Here is a 14589-nt window from a genome sequence, read left to right as displayed (position 1 = left end):
GATGTCCGTCGTGTACTCGGACACGGCCGCGAGGTGACGCTGTTGCCGGGCCGCCCACGGCTCGGCGACCTTGCCCATCGCGAAAACCAGCGGCTTGTGGTCGACGAAGGCCGTGAACGCACGGCCCTCGAGCAGATGGCGGAAGTGCCTGACCGCCAGGGTGAAGCCCAAGCAACTCGCGGTCGAAGGTGCTGTAACGGCGTTCGGGCGGGCGAAGCTGCCGGCTGAAGAACGCCAGCGGTTGCCAAGCTCCATGCACCCATTGCTCGTACACCGCGCCCACCGCGTAGTCCGAGGCGTCGGAGGTGAGGGCGATCGGTGCATCGAGCGCCGGGTGCGCGAGCATGGTGGCGTTGGCCAAGGCGAGCTTCGCGCCCGAGAACGCCGCGTCCATCTGCTCGGTCCAGGTAACGTCACCTTTGCCCGGCTTCCCTCGAAGGGCCTCGTGTAAGGGGCGCAGGAGCTGGGCGATGCGGGGCAGGAACCGATGGTAAAAGTTTACCATGCCCAGGAACTCCTGGAGCTCCTTGATCGTGCGGGGGCGCGGAAACCCCTTCATCGCCTCCACCTTGGCCGGTAGGGGGACGGCCCCATGCCTGGTGACGTGGTGCCCCAAAAAGTCGATTTCAGCGACACTGAACCGGCACTTGGCGGGGTTCACGATGAGGCCATGCTGGCCCAGACGTTCGAAGAGCGTGCGGAGATGGTGAAGGTGCTCTTCGTGGGACGCACTGGCGACGAGGATGTCGTCCAGGTAGACGTACAAAAAATCCAAGCCGCGCAAGACGCTGTCCATGAGGCGCTGGAACGCCTGAGCCGCATTTTTCAAACCGGAGGGCATCCGAAGAAATTTGAAAAGCCCGAATGGCGTGATGACAGCCGTCTTCGGGATGTCCTCCGGCCTGACAGGGACCTGATGGTAGCCGCGTACGAGGTCCACCTTTGAAAAGAAGGACATATTCGCCAAGCGGGCGGAAAAGTCCTGAATGTGGGGGACGGGGTAGCGGTCGGGGGTGGTGGCGTCGTTGAGGCGCCGGTAGTCCCCGCACGGTCGCCATCCCCCGCCGGGCTTGGGCACGATGTGGAGCGGGGAGGCCCACGCGCTCTCGGAGCGCCGCACGATGCCGAGCCGCTCCAGCATAGCGAACTCCGCTTTAGCTACGGCGAGCTTCGTCGGCTCGAGGCGGCGTGCCCGGGCGTAGACCGGTGACCCGGCGGTGGGGATGTGGTGTTCCACCCCGTGCTTGACGGTCCCCGCCGAGAAGGTCGGCCGCGTGAGGGCCGGAAAACCCGCGAGGAGGCGGGCGAATTCGTCCGCTGCCGGAAGCATACAGATGAACCTGGCCGGAACGGAACCGCTCAGCAAGCCGCTCGATGAGCCGCTCTGAGCCGCTCAACGAGCCGGGCAGCGCACACGCGAGCGAGCTGAACGTCTCAGCCTGGACAAGCCTTCTGCGCTATACATCGACCAGTAATCCATTAGCACATAAGAAGTCCGCGCCGAGCAGTGCCATGGGCACGTCGGCCAAAACGAACGACCAACGGAAAACCTGACCTCCGAACCGCAGGGAGAGACAGCGTTTTCCGTACGTGCGTATAGACGTACCATTGGCCACAAGCAGCACGGGACCTCGGCCCGCGGTGTGCTTGTCGGACGTACCGGCAGGAACGACACTCACCTGCGCTCCCGTATCGCACAGGTAACGGTGCCCGGACAAGGTGTCCGTTATGTACAGCAGGCTGTTGGAATTGCCGACGCTCACCGTTGCCACCGAGCGCCGGCTCACCCGTTTCCCGACCTGCCGAATGAGCACGGCGGGCGACACTGCCGAGCCTCGTGGCCGAACTTGGCGTGGAAGAAACACCAGGCGGGCAGCTGCGGCGTCGGAGGCCGTTGTTTTCTTCGCGGCGGTGGTGGTGGTGGTGGGCGGGGCGTGACGGCTGACATGAGGTGCGGTGCATCGGGGAAAGCTTCGGGAGCCTCGGGAGCGGCAACCGCGCCAAGACTCGCCTGCGTGTCCAAAGCCGCGTAGTATTTGTCGGCCTCAGCAGCGAGCGCACGGGGTTCCGTTAACGCGGAACCAGCCAAAGCGATGCGGACTCGTGCTGGCAGCTGGCGTCGAAACAACGCCCGGAATAGAGCGTTCGGGGTTTCGTCGCCCATGAGCGCCAGCATATGGTCCATACGGACCGACGGTCGCGTGTCCCCGATCTCGGGGAGGTCCAAGAGGCGATCGGCCCGTGCGTCCACCGTAAGGCCGAACGTGGCGAGGAGGAGACGCTTGACCGCCTCGTACTTGCCGTCGGCAGGTGGATCCCTTAGGACCGATACGACGCGGGTGGCCGTGCCGGGCCCGAGGGCGGAGACCACGTGGCAGTACATGGTGTCGTCCACCGTGATGCCTCGAAGTCGGAACTGGGCTTCCGCCTGCAGGAACCAAACTTCGGCTTGTGACTCCCAGAAGTCGGGGAGCTTGATGGAGACCGCGTTGATAGCCATTGTTGCGGCGGTTTCGGGGTGTCAGCGACGGCTGACTCGAATGTCGGAGTCACCAATTTAGCACGCGGTGCTACGCGCGTGACTTGCTACCAAGGAGGAAGCGGACAACGCGGTAAGTTTATAGTTCTTTATTCCAAAGAGGTCACTGTAGCACTGGCGCGCTCCGGGCTGCGCGCCCGGTGTATATCCTGAGGCCACGCCTACCCCTCGGGCGTGGCCGCCGCCCACTTGGTGCGCGGAATGACATCACTACGCCAGTGGGCTTTCGTGTCCGCCACACTATAATCTTAATACAGATATACACCTCAACACAAAGTTCGTCCAAGGTGCAAATCCCCCGTGGAGATAGGGAGAGTTCAATCGATATAACCTCCATCGTGTGACCCTTAGGCCCCCTGTCAGGTTTGGTTGCGATTGGATAAGTAATGATCGAGTGTATTGTGGTCAAAAAGAACAGTCAGACAGACAGACACCAAATTCCATATTTTAGAATGTGTTTACAAATTATGTTGAAACATTTTTATTTTTTTTTCAAAATTAACTATTTTATTCATAACTGAAAGGATCAAACGAAACACTGTTATTGTTGAAGAAAGCTACATGTCAGGAATAGCTGCAAAAACACATGTACAAATCAAAATTCATTCATTGCAAAAGTACTCATCCCCTGAGGGTAGTACTTGGTGGAAGCACCTTTTGCAGAAATGACTGCTATGAGACTTTTTGGGTACGGTCGGTCTCTACTAGATTTACACAGTGAGATGGTGAAACTTTGCCCATTCTTAACGTGAAAATTGCTCTAGTTCTGCCAAGTTTGATGAGGATCATCGATGGACTGAAATCTTCAAGTCTCACCATTAATGTTCAATTGGGTTGAAGTCAGAACTGTGACCGGGCAACTCAAGAACATTTATTTTCTACTTATTCAACCACTCCAGTGTGGCTTTAGCTTTGTGCTTCGGATTATTGTCCTGCTAAAATGTGAATCTCCGACACAGTTTCAGATTCATGGCTGACTCAAGCAGGTTTTCATCATGGATTCTCTTGTACTTTGTACCGACAATTCTCCATTTTATCCTGACAAGCTTGCCAGGCCCTGCTGATGAAAAGCAGCCCCGTAACATGATGCTGCCACCACCATGCTTGATGGTAGGGATGCTGTTGTCTGGGTGATGTGCAGTGTTAGGCTTGCACCAGACGTACCGCTTTGAATTTAGATCAAAAAGTTATATTTTGTCTCGTCTGACCACAAAACTTTTCTCCACATGCCTGCAATATTATTACGATACTTTTTTTGCAAACATCACATGAGCTTTTAGATGCATCTTTTTCAGTAATGGCTTCTTTCTTGCCATCTGTCCATAGAGGCCAGCTTTGTGAAGAGAAAAGGATATTGTTGATGGATGAACACTGACCACCATCTGTAGAGTCTTGTAGAACATAGAGTCTTGCAGATTTTTCAGTCATTGTTGGATTTTCAGTGACAGCCTGAACCAGTTTCCTGCTTGCCTGGCTGCTTGGATTTGGAAGGATGACCTGATCCAGGTAGAGTCTGGATGGTATGATAAGTCTTCCACTTAATGATGAATTTCACCGTACTCAAAGGGATAATGAGTGACTTTGAAATCTTCTTATAACCCTCTCCTGGATAATGCTTCTCTACCACTTTATGTCTGACTTCTTTGGCAAGGTCCTTCGTCGTCATGTTTGCCTTGTTGGTTGACCAAGTGAGTTGCACCTTAAAACTCCTTAGTTAAGTGGAGGAGCTTAATTTTTAAGTTAAACCACTGATTGCATACAGGTGAAACCTATTACACTTATTTTGTAACCTTACAAACAAATAATTTGCTCTTGACGTGATTTAGGGTTAATTAGGCAAAGGGTTTGAATATTTCAATCAATCAATGGCATCCATTCATTTATGCAAGATGGTGGATATGCAGCACTTCCTGGTGAGGTCAGTCATGTGTTACACTTGCGCAAGCTAATTTGGGAGCGACAGACTCTACCACAGGCGCTACATCTGAAGTAAACCTTATTTTGAATACTTATGCAACTGCGAATCATCTGATTTTCTCTGTTAATCTAACTTATTCACATTTTATGTGCATTTTTTGCTTTATCACTTTGGAGTAGTTTGTGAAGACTATATATTAAGTTTGATTTTAAAGCATCATGAAAGAAGCTCAGGTGGCATCAAAATGTGAAAAATTTGGAGGGGGTGAATACTTTTGCAGGCCACTGTACCACAATATTTCAAAAGGTTGTGTACGGATACGGACGAGATTTGGTGGACGAGTGGGTTGGTGACAAGAACAAGGCGACGAGTTGGGTAGGTGACAAGAACGATCTCCTCAGTGACGATGGGAATTTCCAAAGTTGCATAGTAGGAACTGCCCCTTGTTGGAAGAGCACCAATTGGAAAAGTCAGCTTGGATTACAAGATGCTTGCACACGGACTGTGCTTGCTTGGAAGACACGCCCTGTGTGGCAATCATAAAGCCCAGGACATGGCTTGGTTAAGAGCGGTAGTGAGCTGTGGTGAGCGGCTGCAGTAGTGGAGAGTGCCTGTGGTGGTGGTGAGCTGTGTTGAGCTGCTGTGGTGAGGTGCTGCAGAGATGCTTCAGTACGAGCTGCCGTTTGTGTGGACACCTTATTATGAGCGTAGCCTGCTCAAAGGTTCGCCTGCCTAGCGAGCTACCCTGGATCCAGAGTGAGGTGAGGGGAGGATAAGGCAAGGGGCAGTGATGCCACGGAGGCCATGGCATGACATACGGTCATCTTCCTCATCATAACATCACCATCACACCACGTATTACTGTCACTACCACAACAATCCATCTCCCTCATTATAACTCCCTTTCCAGCACCCTATATTATTTGGCCCGATCCAGCCTCGTCTGGTTGAATGAGGTGAGACTGGGGTCATTCCCAAACTCCAAACTGCCTTTGATTCTATTGTTCTTTCCTATTTTCTTCTTTGTGGAATGAGTGATTGTACCATGTACTGTGTGTGTTGGTAAGATTGTAGAAGAATACTCACTTAGGACAAGTCTGCTCTTTTGTACCTTTTTACTTGGTTTATTTCGCTGTAAATATCTGCCTTTTGCCTTTGATTTTGTGTGGCGAATAAAGATCTGCAAATAATGTGCTTTTCACTATTGCTTTGTAATAAATAATAGTTGTGCATTTTCCACCTGCTTCGCTCTCGTCCTTTCTTTCATTGATCTGACCCGGTGTGTATGTAGTGGATATACAAAAGTTCTGCCCCTGTTTTGCTTCAGTCATGGTTAGTCAGCACTGCATGATCCTCGGTTAGTTGGGCCATGTCACCCCCAAGTAAACGGTGTCGGACGGGGGACCCTGGGAGATTTGGCCGTCTGATTGAAATTCATGATTGGTTCCAACCCGAATGTCCATGAAGTTATCTGTGGCATGTCAGACTGCAGGCTCGAACTTTCACCTCGTGGCGAACCCTGATCCCCGGTTCCGTAACATTTGACATCAGCAGTAGGACTCGAACCTCGACACCAATTGCGTAGCATTTGGTGTCTAGAGAGTGGATTCAAACCTGGGACATGACCAATGTGTTTAAAATTATACAGAGCATAGATTAGGTTGGAAATTTTAGTTAAACAAGCGTTACGCCTGGGTCCCCCGTCGGTGAAGTGATGCGAGTTGACAAAATGGAAGACGCAAGGCGGCCATCTTGGATTTTGACGTGGCGACCCAATTTTCAACAGCGTTCTTCCTTATGCCTAGATACACCCACACACCAGATTAGAAGTTGGTACTTCGCTTATTTTTAGCCGCGTCACAGACGCTGGTCATAGAGTGCCCTCTGCTGTTGTTGTTCTTCTTCTTCTTCTTGTTCTTGCAGAGAAGACAAAACCTCAAAGCTCCACCCATTCTGGCAACCATAGCTCCACCCATTCTGGGAGAGGCTTCATATAAACAAATACCCACCATTTTATTAACTCGCATAGCTTTGAGGCCTGTTTTGTAGGCCCGTGGTGTCTTCCTCTCTCACACAGTTTTATTTCAAATCAAATTCGATATATCATTTCATTTTTCACAGTCGCTAACATAGTTTTAGACTCGGTTGAAAAAAAACGGGAAGAAAATCCGATGAAAGTTGCCCTTTATAGAACGAAATGAATTCTCAAAGGCCTGTAACTTCAAGTCCATTGAGATATATTTTTTAAATATCGCGGCATGGTCAGTCATACACCGCCCGAAATAACAGACGGGAAAATGCCGAGATATATATATTTTGTTTAAATCGCGGCATGGTCAGTCATACACCGCCCGAAATAACAGACGGGAAAATGCCGAGATATATTAAAAATTCGTCCATTTGATGACAATCGTCACGATGAAATATTTAATTTATACGTCGTCACAATAATGTGGAGAGAGGAGCATAGCTTCGTTCACGTGTCGCCACATACGGGAAATTGCCGAGATATATATTTTTTAAATCGCGGCATGGTCAGTCATACACCGCCTGAAATAACAGACGGGAAAATGCCAAGAAATATTTAAAATTCGTCGCCACACACGGGAAATTGCCGAGATACATTTTCACTTTGCACAAAAATAACATCAAGTAAACGAATCAATAGGAATGTCCTGTGCCTATAACATCGACGTTATAGGCACAGCTGCATCTAGGCATTGTGTAACATCGACGCGGCTTTTGTTTTAATTAAAACTTTTTGTACTTGTTCAAGATAGTCCGCTCACAAGGTTCAGACATAAATGGCGGTGGCCATCTTGGATTTTGACGTGGGTTGCACCCACACACCAAATTAGAATTCGGTCCTTCGCTTATGCACGTACGCACGCACGCACGCACGCACGCACACACGGACTGAGGGGAAAACCATAGTCCCCCTTTCGCTCCGCGTTGTGACGGGGGACAATAATTGTGCAGAAATGTTGGATCAAGGTGAGCAGATTGCTCAGATGGGTTTAATTAGTGAGGAAACTGGTTAGGCAAATGACATTGTGGAAGAAGGAGTGGAAGGGGGCACAATGGAAACACCCACAGAGCTTGACGATCCCCACCCCCATAACCAACCCAGAAGCCAAGCAGCAGCAGACGTTTGGCAAGGCGAACACAGTTCGACATGAACAATATATATTTCAAAACATGTCGCGTAATGCTTTGTGCCAATAATGATATACAAGTATTCATTTAACCTTGACGATATAGTCTTTTAATTCATAGTTACCTCCACAAACAAAAGTGGATGGAGGTTATGTTTTCACCCCTGCCTGTCTGTTTGTCTGTGAACAGGATATCTCTAAGTTATTAATGGATTCAGACGAAATTTGGTGGACAGGTTGGGTGTGTGACAAGGACGAATTGAATAGATTTTGGTGAAGATCCAGATCCGGATACTAGAATGATTTTTCATGTTGTAGACGCATTTGTATGGTGAAGTAGAAACTGGAATAATGGTGAAGGATCATTTTAAAGTGATTCTTCCCCATTAAGAGATAGGGCTAAAATGATGCATTGTATAGCAGGTGTGCACAGATTCAAATGTAAGGTGTGCACAGAGGGAGCTGCAGATGGAGGAAATGTTGAGTTGGATCTTGGAGACGGCGTGAAGCTGGAAGGTGTGAAAACATTTTGCTACCTCAGAGACATGCTGAATGGAGAAGGTGGATCAGACTCGGCAACGGTTGCTGGAGTGAGATGTGCATGGAAGAAGTTTCGGGAACTGAGTGGCGTGCTGACGAGGAGGGGAGTGTCGTTGAAGCTGAAGGGAAAGGTGTATGCTGCATGTGTGAGAAGTGTTATGATTTATGGGAGCGAGACATGGGTAATGAACGAAGAGCAGCAACGAAGGCTGGAAAGGGTGGAAATGCGAATGGTTCGACGGATGTGTGGAGTATCGTTGAGAGAGAGGAAGACAAATGATGAATTGCGAAAGATGATGGGAATGGAGCCTATGATGGATGCTGTGAAGAGGAACAGGTTGAGATGGTTTGGTCAAGTGTTGAGGAAGGATGAAAGTGACTGGTTGAGAAGAGTGATGGAAATGAATGTAGAAGGAAGTAGAGGACGGGGAAGACCAAGAAAGACTTGGCTAAAGATGGTGGAAGAAGAAATGCGGGCAAGGGGGTTAACAAGGAGAGATGCAGAAAATGGGGCAAAATGGAGAAGATCGTCATTGGGATCGCAAGGCTAACCCCCGCTCTGGCAGGGAAAATGGCCTTAAAATGCATGTTGTGTTGTTGTATAGCAGGATATCTCAAAAAGTTGTGGACGGATTTGGATGAAACTTGGTGGACACATTGAGTGTGTGATAAGGATAAATTGGTTCGATTTTGATGACGATCCGAATATGAGAATTTATTTTTTACAAGTGATTCTTCTACACCATTGAGAAATGGGGCAAAAACTATATACAGCACGATATCTCAAATAGTTGTGGATGGATTATGACAAAACTTGGTGGATGAGTTGGTTAGATGACAACAAGCCAACTAGATTTTGGTTCAGGTCAGCAAATCCGGCCTATCAGTGGGATACAAAACGTAAACTGTTCAGCCTGGCGGAGGTATGCACTCCACCAAGTGCTGTTCTAATCATATTAGGTGTACCGGAAAGTAATGTCATTTAAGCTGTGTATTCCTCTTTGAAAAACGACATTACTTTCCGGTACAAATAATATTTATATTTGGAGTCTGCTTAGAGCATAAAACGAAATGTCTTCACGGTCTAGTGCTAAATTTCAGAAACTATCAAATATAAGTGTGTTGGCTGATAGCTTACAAGTAGAACATCTGATTTACAAGTGAACTACCCTAGGTTCACATCCCAGTCCACAGACATATTTTTTCACCGTGACGTTTACATCTCATGTATCCACTTAATATTAATTTTCAATTGGCCACTGGTTTGACACCATTACAAATTTTTATTATGGATCCCACACATCAATAAGCTACATGTAATCGAACAAAATTTCAAATGGAGCACCTCACCGCTACTAGATAACATTTAAATTGCATCAGATGTGGCAATAAATGCGAATTGTTGATCTCAGCTTGCTGGCCCGATGACAGAAGACGCCATTTGGATTTTTGCCTACTCCATCCCTACCCTGTTAAAACTCTGGTGTAGGCACAGACAACTTGCTAGTATTTAAACAAAAAAAAACATCTCCCAAATTATTTCAAAGATAAATTATATAAATACAGCAACTTGTAAAAGTTGAAAAATAACGTCGTAAACCCAAAACAGCCTCCTTCCGAGACTAATCAAAAATAAGAGGATCACTTGTGCCACCAGGTGGTAAGAGCTGGTACTACAATTAATATGTTAATTAGATACACCATATACAGTTTCAAACATAAAGACGTCTATCATCAAAAGGTTTCACCAATTTCTTTATTTTATTTTAAGCAACGAAGTACCTGTAAATACATCTGAGAAAATATTTTTTGCTATATAAATATGGTGAGTACATCTCATTGCGATGTTTGTAATAAGGACTTCAAATATTACAACAAACACAATCACACAAACACACATTCAATATATTTCCACAAATCCAACAAGTAGAGTGAGAAAAAACAGTGAAACTTGCGAAAAGGACTTAAAACATAATTATAACAGACATCTTCAACCACACAGACACAAACAAAACACAGGAGAACAACCAAAGCTGGGTTTGTGATTGAAAACACTGAGAGAGCATTGGAAGAGTATATAAAAATAAAACATTTTGGTTTAAAGATCCAGAACCAAAATCAACAGCTGAAGCGATTGATGAAGCTTGCCCAACTGTTGAGAATCTAATTAACAACAGTCTGAAGGAATTCAATAATTTGAAGTTTTATATGAGGGGAAATTTTTATATGACAAAAGAAAATAAGGAAGAAATGGTTCACATTAGAACAATCCTCATTGCATTGGTTCATTTCAAGATTTTCAAGATTATAATGTTTATGATAAACTTCAGAGATATGAAATACATGTTGATGATAACATAGAAGGAAGTGGATTTAATATTGGGAAAATCATTTTCTTGGATATACACATCTTTCGGCCGTTGGTCGTGGTCAGTTATCGCGTCGCACCATACCCCAACATCAATGGACTACCTGATTTCACCTGAAATCACATCATATTTTAGTATGAATTCACTTGTTGGCACCTCAAAAGACTGTTAATACTTCGTGAAATTTGGCCTCAAAGTTGATTAATTTTGGTTGTTGGTGATGCAGAAATTACTACTCAATCAAAAGCAGGTCACGCCATTTACTCGGAGGAAGAACTCTATCAGAACACAGAAATCACAAACAAAAATGGCTGTGCCCACTCCAAGCATGAGCGATTTCAGCTCCGAAAATTCATTTTGGTGGAATTTTAGACGAAATTGTTATCCCGTTAAACAACCTGCGAGAATGGTCTGAATGTATTGATCAGGAATGCACACACAGCACCAGAACACATAAAAACGTCTTGTCCAAGGCAAATAAAACCATGGGCATGATAACGAGATGAGATGCAGAAAGGCTGACTAGATATTGCTCATCATTCTCCATGTCCGACTCCTCTATATCAGTCATCAAACATTGCTCTCATGACGATTCATGTTTGTTTTGACAGTTTTCAGAGCATTTGCGCAGTTTGGCACATGAAATATTCGTTGACCGACACAAGCATTTCCACGAAGCGCATACAGTTTTTTCGTATGAACAATGAAGACTGGTTATGACATACAGGGTGAGTCAAAAGTAGCGCGCGATTTCTGTGTGTATATATATATTTCTGTGAACAATGAAGACTTCCGTTGAACTTGGAGCCGACTCAGAAGAAGACCTTTGTTGGTCGAAAGCTTGTCGACAATTAAAGATCGACGTCCTGAAGCTACGTCCGCATCTTATTTAATCTAACGATTAATATATATATATATATATATATATATATATATATATATATATATATATATATATATATATATATATTTGTCAGTTGATTGTTTGTTTGCCATTTGTATTACAGTGTACAAGAAGGTATAAATAAATGAATGACATGTTTATCTAACCATTTATTCGGGGGAAAATTATTACGGAAGTGTACCAAGCTGTTTTACTTGCAATTTTCAAAGTGCCCTCCCTTGTGATCGATGCACAATTGCAGCCGAGCAGGCACAGAGTGGCACACACGCTTGCAGAGTTCGACATCGATTTCCTCAAACTTTGCAGTGATTTGAGCCTTCAATTCCTGAATGGTACGAGGCTTTTCACGACAAACAAGGTCTTTCATGAGACCCCAAAGAAAGAAATCTGGAGGTGTAAGGTCTGGGGAGCGTTATAAGCAGTCTTAAACGTTATAAGGAGCGTTATAAATAAGCGTCTGGGGAGTGTAAGGTCTAAATGGTTAGATAAACATATATATATACACAAACAGAAATCGGGTGCTACTTTCGACTCACCCTGTATTTGTGGATGAGTCATTCGTCATCCAATTCAAAGATAGTCCTCCTTTGTCTCTGCACCACCCATGAATCACAGGATCTGGCACTTCAATCGATCTCATCAATGAACACCAACGGATCACCGCTTGATAATTTCCCTGTTTTGTATGGAGGAGGAGTGAATCGGCTGTTGGCGATACCAGGCTTCGTTGGCGATACCAAGTATAAGATTTGAGCTTTTGCACCAACCGTCTGATAATCATGTTGCACCAAATTCAGGATCTGCTGGACGTTTCACACCAGCAGGTCCCAGAGTGGAAGTTATTGATTGCTTCAAACATTTATTTTTGGCCATTTCTAGCTGGGTCTTGTTGGTGAAGCGAGAGTAGCATGATCGATGATATCCTCCATAAATTAAAAAAAAAAATGTCCAACACCCATATCTCCACCATGGAATCATTTGGCATTTGCAATGACAGACGCATCCCCATTAAATAACTTCCTCCACATCTCTGCACACTCACAGATCTTCCAACTTTTTTCTGTTAAATAAATTATAGTCTCATCTCTCAATTTCCAAAACGCAAGGATTTGTTTATATGCAAATGCATTCCATTGAATGTTTATATGCATAATGTATCTGTCCTCATTACTACTATGTGCGTTATCTCCTGATATTAGAAGTCACTGGACCATATTTCTATTTTTCACAGGACCTTATGATAATCTTACTATAATTCACCAAATGTCCGTCCGTCTGTCTGTTCGAAGTTACCGCAAAAACGGCTGAACCGATATTTTGGGTGGGTAATCCTAGGACCCCATGGAGTAAAATAGGCTGTATTGTTTTTCCAATTTTTCCAAGTTTTCCAATTTTCCCAAACACGATGGAATAATATTTACCGATATGAACAGTGATGTGGCTTTTGTTGAAATTCTACGTACCAGGAGAGAGTACATCGAATCCTGACGAACTCTTCCTATATAAACGTGCGGCTCCAAAGTAACACGGCAGCGTGTGCAAAGCGACTGAGAAACAAGTGTAGCGGTCGCTTCTGTGTTACAGATTCGGTGCGCACTCTTCACACATAAACGTGCGACTGAGAAGGACCGTGTGGCGGCCGCTTCCGTTTTGCATAATTCAATCTTTTTTCAAAATGGGCGCCATGTCCTGTTTAGATTTTGATGATTTGCGTGTGATATGATTCAACGGATGTTTATATGAATCGTTTAAAATAAAAAAACAGCCTTCAATTTCTGATATTTTGAAGTTCAAAAGCCTTCAATTGCCTCCCAATTGAAGCCCCACCTGTAGGGCTGGTACCGTTGCTAGTATAGACAATATCAGAAAGCTAGATGTCTGACATACGATTATATAAATGTGTTCTATCCATTATTTGGAAATGATAAGCAGCAATTATCACAAGTATGAAACTACCACAAAAATTACAACCCCAAAAAATAAATATCACATGTACAAAAAAAACCAAAAAGACATGACAAATAACTAAAACGGATAAAAGCCACATTGACCTTCACTACATTTCTGAAGAAAATTCACATTACGCATAGGCTATATAAAAAATACGTCAAGATTATTAACATCCCAAAAATGCAATAAAACTAACAAAACCATACACTTGTAATCTTGTAAAAAATTGTAAAACTTCTTTCACACAAAAGAAGTATTAGAACATTCAAAATATTGGTCAAAACATAAATGAGCAGTAATTGATATGCCAAAAGCGGCTTCAACAGCATCATTCGAAGATATAAATAAATCCATAAAACATCCATTTGTAATATACGCCGATTTTGAAAGCATTCTTGAAAAGACAGACACTGCTCCCCCAAATCCAAATCAGTCCTACACCAAATGCTATCAAAAACATACTCCTTGTGGGTTCTGTTATTATATTAAATCATCTGTTGGAGACCAATCATCATACTAAAACATGGAACTTGGTGTCTGTCTGCCTGTCTGACCACGACATATTCGGTCATTACTTATCCATTCTCAACTAAACTTGAGAGGAGGACTAAGGGTCACTCGATGGAGGTTGTAGCGACTTAATTTGCCCCATCCCCAACGGGATTTTCCACCTCAGGTGAAATCCATGTTGAGGTGTATATCCGTTTTAAGATAGCTAATGTTGGTGTTTTCCAAGGCTGCTTTTAATAACGAAAGGAATAACAACACCAATGATAATAGCACAATATTAATATTACAAATATTAATACGAGTAATAAATATCCCCCATCCCAATGGGTTTTTTCCTCCTTGGACAAATGCTTTGTGAACGTGCACATAAATAGCTTATCGTGGCATTTCAAGCCTAGATCTACTTTATCCATATACCCTAGAGATGATAGCATGACCCTTTCTACTGCTCCCGTAGGGAACGTGTGTACTAGTACAATAAATTACAATTGCACAGAGGTGAAGATGCTTCCTAAGAGTTTGTAAAATGATTAAAAATATATATATTGTATCCAAGTTCCAGATAAAATGCAAAAAAAGTTATAAACCAATGGCATTAACACATGAGGAAGAAGAGTTTAAGAACTTCCAACATTTGTCACATTTGTCAAAACTAGTACACCCGCTCACTACGGGAGTGGAAAAAGGGTCATTCCTCTTTGGGG

At 44.8% G+C, this 14589-nt stretch overlaps 1 protein-coding gene and 1 long non-coding RNA gene across 6 annotated transcripts in view; one reads left to right on the top strand and one right to left on the bottom strand.

The window, feature by feature from the left end:
* LOC137434040 (uncharacterized) overlaps positions 1-14589 on the bottom strand; it is a 58934-nt gene that overhangs the window by 17658 nt on the left and 26687 nt on the right. The gene's annotated exons all lie outside the window — the stretch shown is intronic.
* The window catches only part of LOC137434061 (uncharacterized), a 60791-nt gene that overhangs the window by 39712 nt on the left and 6490 nt on the right, over positions 1-14589 (top strand). Inside the window, exons 3-4 of one of the 2 annotated variants that reach the window (XR_010985781.2) lie at positions 3499-3649; positions 3866-5694. The exons of the other annotated variant lie outside the window; for it this stretch is intronic. This is a non-coding gene — a long non-coding RNA (uncharacterized LOC137434061). Of the gene's footprint in view, positions 1-3498; positions 3650-3865; positions 5695-14589 lie in introns of those variants that run through there. 2 annotated transcript variants of the gene reach the window in all.

The sequence above is a fragment of the Myxine glutinosa genome, chromosome 1 (assembly GCF_964187855.1).
Source record: "Myxine glutinosa chromosome 1, kmMyxGlut1.1, whole genome shotgun sequence".
NCBI lineage: Eukaryota > Metazoa > Chordata > Myxini > Myxiniformes > Myxinidae > Myxine > Myxine glutinosa.
This window is presented reverse-complemented; position numbering and strand designations above follow the sequence as displayed.